The sequence below is a fragment of the Pristis pectinata genome, chromosome 4, assembly GCF_009764475.1.
Source record: "Pristis pectinata isolate sPriPec2 chromosome 4, sPriPec2.1.pri, whole genome shotgun sequence".
NCBI classification, from domain to species: domain Eukaryota; kingdom Metazoa; phylum Chordata; class Chondrichthyes; order Rhinopristiformes; family Pristidae; genus Pristis; species Pristis pectinata.
In genome coordinates this window covers 88190383-88199528 of record NC_067408.1, presented here as the reverse complement: position 1 = coordinate 88199528, position 9146 = coordinate 88190383, and the positions used below count along the sequence as shown (strand labels likewise).

Genomic DNA, 9146 nt, shown 5'->3' with positions numbered 1-9146 from the left:
ACAGTTATTCACAGGTCTAATATATATTTATTAAAATCACTCAGGGATGCCCACTGACCCGCCACTTCTAGTCTGCTAAAGTTTTTTTTTAATTAATGTGAGCTGTTGATTGATAATTAGCCAGCCACCAATGTCTGTTATTTTGTTAAATGTGTTTGGCTGAAATCCTATGTCATTTGCCTGAAAACTGCATGGATTGTTTCACTGTATTTAGGCCAGACCCATCCTTTGCAACACGAGAAGGGTAGAACCTCAGCAGATAATGACATTTGGTGTGTGCATACCCAAACCACTGCTGTTGGCTGCAGGAGTGCACTAAGAAACCAACTGCAAAAACAGCAGGTTGCCCTGGACTTTGTTAAATGTGAGGTAATGTACTTTGGGAGGATAAATAAGGGTAGGACATAGACAATGAATGGGAGGGCCATAGGGTGTACTGAGAACAAAGAGACTTTAGTGTACAAGTCTATGAATCACCAAGGATGACAGCACAAGTGTACAAGATGGTGAAGAAGCATGTGGGATAATTAGTGTCACACAGAATGACAACAGGCCCTTCAGCCTAACTTGTCCATGTCGACCAGGGTGCCAACCTGAAGTAGTCCTGTTTGCCTGCATTTGGCCCATATCACACTAAACCTTTCCTATCTGTGTACCTGTCCAAATGTCTTTAAAGCATTTTGATTGTACCTGCCTCTGGCAGTTCATTCCATGTACCCATCACCCACTATGTGAAAACCTTGGTCTTCAGATCTTTAAGTATTTCCCCTTCCATTTTAAACCTATGCCCTCTGTATTAGATTCCCCTACCCTGGGAAAAAGACTGATCATCCACCTTATCTATGCCCCTCATGATTTTGTAAACCTCTGAAGTCACCCATCAGTCACCTCTGTTCTAGGGAAAATACTGGCAGCCTATCCATTCTCTCCTTGTCACTCAAGTCCTCCAGTCCTGCAACATCATTGTGATTCTTTCTACTTAATCACATCCTTCCTATAGAATGCCAACCAGACCTGCAAACAATACTCTAGATGCAGTCTCACCAACATCATGTACAGCTGTAACAAGACATCCAACTCTTGTACTCAGTGGCCCGACTGAAGGCCACCATGCCATTTGCTGCCGTCACCACTCTGTGTCACCTCCTTCAGGGAATTGTACTTGTATCCCCAGGTCTCTCTGTTCAACAATACTCCACTGGAAACTTCCCAAAATGCGTCACCTCACACTTGCTGAGTTAAATTCCATCTGCCATTCCCTTGCCTACTTTCCCAGTTGGTCGACATCCTGTTGTAATTTTGGATACCTTCTTCACTGTCTTCTACACCACAAGTTTTGGTGTCATCTGCAAACTTGTTAATCATGCCACCTGTTAATACATCAAACATTGTACCCCAATACAGATCCCTGCAGCACACCACTGGTCTCCAATCTGATCAACAACCCTCAACTACCACTTCCTTATTCCTTCCAAGCTAATTTTATATCCAATTGTCTAACTCACCCTGGATCTCATGTGATCCAACCTTCCAGACTAGCTCCCCTGATCTAACTAGCTTCCTCCACACTAAATACAGATGAAAAATATTCATTTAAGACTTCACCCATCTCCTGTGGCTCCACACGTGGGTGAGCATACTAATCCTGAAGAGGCCCTGTTTTCTCCCCAATTACCCTTTTGCTCTTAATATACTTAATTCTTTTAGGATTCTCCCTTATCTGTCAAGGATATCTCATGTCCCTTTGTTCACCTACTGATTTCCTTAACTGTACTCCTACATCCCTCGTTCCTCCTGATCCCAACTACCTTTACCTATACCTGACATACAGTGGCATGCAAAAGTTTGGGCACCCCTGGTCAAAATTTCTGTTACTGTGAATAGTTAAGTGAGTAGAAGATGAACTGATCTCCAAAAGTCAAAGTTAAAGATGAAACATTCTTTTCAACATTTTAAGCAAGATTAGCGTATTTTTGTTGTGTACGATTTTAGAGTGGAAAAAAGGAAATGAGCACCATGCAAAAGTTTGGGCACCCCAAGAGATTTGAGCCCTCAACTTTTACCAAGGTCTCAGACCTTCATTAGCTTGTTAGGGCTATGACTTTTTCCACAGTCATTGTTAGGAAAGGCCAGGTGATGCAAATTTCAAAGCTAAATACCCTGACTCCTCAAACCTTGTCCCAACAATCAGCAGCTATGGGCTCCTCTAAGCAGCTGCCTAGCACTCTGAAAGTAATTAAAATAAATGATGCCCACAAAGCAGGAGAAGGCTATAAGACGACAGCAAAGTGTTTTCAGGTAGCTGTTTCCTCAGTTCGTAATGTAATTAAGAAATGGCAGTTAACAGGAACGGTGGAGGTCGAGTTGAGGTCTGGAAGACCAAGAAAACTTTCTGAGAGAACTGCTCGTAGGATTGCTTGAAAGGCAAATCAAAACCCCCGTTTGACTGCAAAAGACCTTCAGGAAGATTTAGCAGACTTTGGAGTGCTGGTGCACTGTTCTACTGTGTAGCGACACCTGCACAAATATGATCTTCATGGAAGAGTCATCAGAAGAAAACCTTTCCTGCATCCTCACCACAAAATTCAGCATCAGAAGTTTGCAAAGGAACATCTAAACAAGTTTGATGCATTTTGGAAACAAGTCCCGTTGACTGATGAATTTAAAATAGAACTTCTTGGCTGCAATGAGCAAAGGTATGTTTGGAGAAAAAAGGGTGCAGAATTTCATGAAAAGAACACCTTTCCAACTGTTAAGCACGGGGGTGGATGGATCATGCTTTGGGCTTGTGTTGCAGCCAGTGGCACAGGGAACATTTCACTGGTAGAGGAAAGAATGAATTCAATTAAATACCAGCAAGTTCTGGAAGCAAAAATCACCCGTCTGTAAAAAAAAAAGCTGAAGGTGAAAAGAGGATGGCTTCTACAACAGGATAACCATCCTAAAAAAACACCTCAAAAATCCACAATGGACTACGTCAAGAGGCTCAAGCTGAAAGTTTTGCCATGGCCCTCACAGTCCCCCGACCTAAACATCATCGAAAATCTGTGGATAGACCTCAAAAGAGCAGTGCATGCAAGACGGCCCAAGAATCTCACAGAACTAGAAGCCTTTTGCAAGGAAGATTGGGCAAAAATTCCCCAAACAAGAATTGAAAGATTCTTAGCTGGCTACAGAAAGCATTTACAAGCTGTGATAATTGCCAAAGGGGGTGTTACTACGTACTTTTGCTTTGGGCCCTTTTCCTTTTTTGTTATTTTGAAACTGTAAAAGATGGAAATAAAAAAGTAATCTTGTTTAAAATATTAAAGAAATGTTTTGTCATTAACTTCATGCCTTTTGGAAATCGGGTCATCTTTTACTTGCTTAGCTATTCACAGTAACAGAAATTTTGACCAGGGGTGCCCAAACTTTTGCATGCCACTATATGTCATCTTTTTCCTGATCAGACCCTCAATATCCTTCATCAACTGGGGTTCCCTAATCCTACTAGTTTTGCCCTTCACTCTAACAAGAACAAGTTGGCCCTGAATTTTTCCCATCTCACTTGTAAAGCCTCGTACTTGCCAGGTGTCCCTTTCCCTGCAAGCAGCCTCTCCTAATCAACCTTTGCATGTTCCAGTCCAATGTCATACTAGAGGGTGTGCATTTAAGGTGAGAGGGGGAGTATTTAAAGGAGACGGGCAAGTGTTTTTTTACACAGAGGCAGGTGCCTGGAGCAGGCTGCCAGAGGTAGTGGCGGAAGCAGATACAATAGTGCCATTTAGGAGGACACTGGAAGTTCCCCCGATCTCCCACATGTGACTGCCATCTCAAAACCACTAAGACCGCAGAGGAAAGTGAAAGGTCTTGCCTTATCTTACCTTGCCACTCACTGCTCAACTTCTGTGTTGAAGCCTCTCGAGACAAAACCTCAGCACTTACACTTCAAACACCGCTGCTTAGCTTCTCAACAGCCATTCTAATGATGGCTGCTCTGATATAGCTCAGTTCTTTTTAAATCTTCAATCTGAGATCTGATCACTAGCACCTTAATAGGCAGGGCTTAGAATTTAAACTCACCTTGCTCTCAATTTTTCCTCCTCTAAAATGTGTCTTAATCCTCACTACTTTTGAACCTCTGTCCTTCTATTTCCTGAACTGGGTAGATAATGCTCCTCTGAAATGTACATAGATCATAGAAGAGTACAACACAGGAACAGGCCCTTTGGCCCACGATATCTGTGTCAAGCATGATGCCAAATTAAATGAATTCCTTTTGCCTGTATGTGATCTATATCCCTCCATTCCCTGCATATTCATGTGCCTATCTAAAAGCCTCTTGGACGACACTATCATATCTGCTTCTACCTCTACCAGCACATTCCAGGCACATATCACTCTGTTTTCAAAAAAAACTTACCCTGCACATCACTTTTAAACTTACTCCCTCTCACCTTAAAGCTCTACACTCAAGTATTCAACATTTTTACTCTGGGAAAAAGTTTCTGGCTGTCTATCCTCGCTATGCCTCATAATTTTATCAACTTCTATCAGGACTCCCTTCAGCCTCCAATGCTCCAGAGAAAATGACCCAAGTTTGTCCAAACTCTCTTAGTAGCTAATAGCATCTAATTCAGCTGGCATCCTGGTTAAACCTCTTCTGCATCCTCTCAAGTCTCCACATACTTCCTGTAATGGGCCGACTAGGACTGCATGCAATACTCCAAGTGTGGCCTAACCAAAGTTTTATACAATTGCAACATGACTTCCTGACACTTCTCTTTTCCCTCTAGCAATGAAGACAAGCATGCCATATGCTGCCTTTACCATCCTATCTATTTGCATTGCTATTTTCAGGGAGATATGGACTTGGACCCCAAGATCCTTTTTTTTTACACCAATGTTACTAAGGGTTCTGCCATTAACTATATACACTCCCCTTGCATTTGTATTCCAATGTTCTACAATAGAGAAACAGTATAAATGCAAGCTGTTTAATTAGACTCCCAAAGTCTAACATTCAATCTTGCATAAGTCCAGCAAAGTATTGGCGAGACTGAAGTCAATATCTGGGTTCTTGTAACAAGCTCCACACCCTTGTCACCAATTTCCTAGCCATTGTCTCTGGCTGATCTAGATTGTTTGCAACCCCAATGACCTCTTTACCTGGAACTGAGCTTCTAATCTCATGTTGTCACTTTTACAAAAGTTACCGCTTTTGCCTGTGTCTCCACTTCAGCCCACCTGACATTGACATTGCCTCTGCAATTATAGCACTAGCAATATTTTTGGCTGGCTTTCATTCTGGATCTGACACAATCTTTAGCATATAAAAACTTTGCTGACCAGACCCTTTTCCTCAACTATTAAAATATTCCTTGGTTCCCTCTTTCATTTTGTTTCCCTGCTCCCCAAAACCTACAGCTTCATTACAATCCTTACATTTTCTAAGCCTCACTACTCACCTGAACTTTAGTGTTCTTGCCACTTAAGCATTTCCTTTACCCTTGCCCCATCTTCAGAGTGCAAGCCTTCAACTACGAAGCTCCTTTCTTAAAACCACATATTACAACCAATTGATGGATTTTGGTAACTTGTACTGGTTTTTTCATTTTGGTTCTTTTTTTGTTTCCACCACTGCAAAGTTCCTAGGAACAACTTTTGTACTTTCATGGCACTAAAATGCAAGGCATAAATTATAAGTTGCAATAAGTTATTGTTGATAATGTAATGACATTTGGGGAGATTCCTCTATTCAGTGCTTAACTTATTTTCAAAGCTGCTAGTTTATGTGCAGAAACCGCAAAACATTTACAAATGCCTACTTACCTATATAGTACTAATATATAATTTCATGTGATTCATAATGACAGTTAACACAGTGCTTTCAACTACACATCAGTTTTTAGTTTCACAAAAGCATGAAAGAACAATTTTCAGATGGTGCACTAAAATTACAAGCATTATAACCTTATTATGCTTAATGTATACATTTTTATGATGGGGCCTGAATTCAATTATTATATAGCTGTATTGATCACATTTGATTACATTTGATATGTAGTTAATGCTGGGACCCAAACAATAGAAAGCTTTAAGGGTGAGCATTATCAAAACTCTCTTTTAGCACTTCCCTGATGGTTTAGTTGCTCATTGAATTGACTCTTGTGATAATGAAAGACACATTATGCAGCCCCCGATCTCCCTGCTTCTCTTCCCCCCCCCCCACACCCACCCCCGACCATGCCTGTTCTTTTCTTTCCTCTCCTAGCTTATCTCTCTTTTTCTAACCCCCCTTTTTTCCTCTTTACCTTTTGACCCATCCCCCGGTGGATCTGCTCTCCCCTCCTACCCTGCACCTGCCTATCACTATCTCTTATCAGCATTTACCTATCACCACGTTGTGCCCACCCTGCCTCCCCACTTGTCCACCTATCACTGCTCTGCTTTTCCCTCCTATATCTTTGACTTCCCCTTTTCCTATTTTCAGTCCTGAAGAAGGGTCCTGACCCAAAACGTTGACCCCCTGCTTTTCTGCATGGATGCTGCCTGGCCTGTTGAGTTCCTCCAGCACTGTAGTGTTTTTCATCTAGAAGAGATGTGCAATTTTTTTTTAGTAATTCTAGCTCTTGTGAGAAATTTACAATTTTAACATGTACAGAAGCCAGAATTGTTCGCATGAAGTATTAAATAAAGCATCAAATTAAGTATTACATTGACTGTGCTGGAATCAATATAATGAATGTAGAGGACATCACACATGGAATTCATGGGGATGAATGTAGTGAATGGAGTAACTTCAAAATCCTTAAGTGCTAGTTGAGAAATGTATTTTCTTTCTCAGAAGTTAAGACACTAGCAGTGTCTTTGCACAGTAATGTAGGTTAGATACTGATGTCTGTTAAAGAGCACTCCACTATTACTTGTCATTGTAGAGTAGTTGTTGAGAGCTGAAGTGTTTCTTGCAAGCTAAACAATATGCATCAAGACATGAGAAACCACAACTTAGTGGGGAGACACTTCTGTTTGCAGTTGAACTTTTCCTTTCATGCTTGTATTTTTGATTTCCAGCATCTATATCATTTTCTTTTAATAATTAACATGTTAAGCATTTTATCTGGATAAGCTGATAAGTTTCTCACAATAGTAGCACAATAGATTCAATGGACCTGTGCTTTTAAATTTGTATTGTGTACATGTTTAAAATTTTAGCTGAAATTTGAACAAAACATTTTGTAGGCAAACTGGGATCAGGACCTGAATAACAATAAACAGCACCAGCCAAAACTTAATCCTTTTTCTTTAACTCCAGGAAAAGGAATTGTCTTAATGCCTAAGAACAGTCTCAGAATTAATGATGCCTACATTTGTCTCATTAATCTGTATGACTCTTGCTCCCTCTTTAGGATACACAAGCTGCTGAATAAATAAAGTTTATTTTTCCAAATAATCAAAGAAACAGTCATACAATAAGTGCAAACAATTGTTTATTAACATCAGAATCATAATTAGTTACACTTAACCCTAATACAAATGATAAATTGGATTAACTAACAATGAATCAGATTGTTTTGTACAGAGACAGTTTAGTTGCTTCATAATAATTCAGAATCAGCTTATTTACATGGTCCAGTTTAATGTATGAGATTACTATAATTGAAAATTTAGAATTCCAAAGAGAGACCGCTTCCCATACGTCAGGAGCAGCCTCTTGGTTAAGGCAAACATCAGACATGAAGTTAACCATCACGTTCAATGCACCTACACAGCCTTTGGTTGACTGAGTAAAAGGATATTCAAAGATGAAGATTGGAGACCTGGGCCAAAACTCGTGGTCTGCCAGGCAGCAGTGAGCCCCTATTGCCACCTCCTTCCCCTCTTATGTTACTGAGACCTGGACTACCTACAGCAGGCAGCTCAACGAACTTGAAAGAAGCCTCTAAGGCTGTCTCTGCAAAATTCTCTAAATTGACTGGGAGGATAAGTAAACACATATGTCTCACACAGCCCAAATGTCCCCAGCATAGCAGCCCTAATTACACTCAGTGGACTCGTTAGACAATGTCAGGCAGGACACCTTGGTTGCATTGTCTGATGCTGAACTCCTGAAACAGGCACCCTGTTCTGTGCTTTGTCATGGAAGTGATTACCAGATGGATAGAGGAAAGGATGCAAAGCCGCCATGGAAAAAGTGTAACTTTCCCATTAATTCTAGGGAATCCCCAGACAATGGCAGCTTAAATTAGAGAGGAGCATATAGAGCGATACTGAGAAACTCTAAGTCATACATAAACAGCAGAGGGAGAACTACCCAACCACTGCTCTGTCAGGCATCTGCTGTCCTATCTGTGGAAGAGTCTGCAGTTCCAACAGTGGCACCATCGGTCAGCTCAGAACCCATAAAACCAGAATGGAAGCAGGTCATCCTCAGTCGAACACGCTGTCTAATAAGAAACAGTAATGTGATAATAGCCAGCTACTCTGTGTTAGTGGCGATGTTTGAGGGATAAGCATTGGCCAGGGCACCAGAGCCAACCTTTTCTCCTACTCAAAATAGTGCTTTAGGAGTATTTTTATTCAACTGGGAGAGCAGACAGGCCTAAGTAGAACATCTCGTGGCACTGCTGATGGTCTGGTACTCCATCCTTGCTTCATTGGTGTGTCTGCCTCTGATTTTCCTATTTAGAGTGGAATATGAACTTGCAACCAACGAATCTATAGTTGGTAAAATTAATAAAATATCAAACAATTTAAAAGCAAGAGTCGAGAATAAACATAAATCTGTATGCGTGAAAAATTGATATTCCTGCCAAGGGTCTTGGGATATTTTCAAGTATTTAACTTAACACGATCTGGGCTTAACACTTTTGAAATGTAGCATTAAAAGGTGCTTAAGGGAAATAATTATCATAACTTCTTGTTGTATTTGGGTAAGAGTATTGGTGTGAGGACTATTTGGAATTCTGAGGAAGTCTCCAAAGATGGATGCCAGTGTTTTATAATTCCTGATTTTGATTTAGCAACAGTTAAGCTTGATGGTGGGCTTTTCTCTTTTTAAAAGTTGGGTAAGTAGAAAATTGCCCTTCACATGAAGCTGACAGTTCATGAATTGAACTATGGTCATTTGCCAGCAAATAATTCTGACAAAATTTGTCTGAGATCTT

At 40.7% G+C, this 9146-nt stretch overlaps 1 protein-coding gene across 1 annotated transcript in view; it reads left to right on the top strand.

Annotated features, from left to right (window-relative positions):
* caska (calcium/calmodulin-dependent serine protein kinase a) overlaps positions 1 to 9146 on the top strand; it is a 234084-nt gene that overhangs the window by 82750 nt on the left and 142188 nt on the right.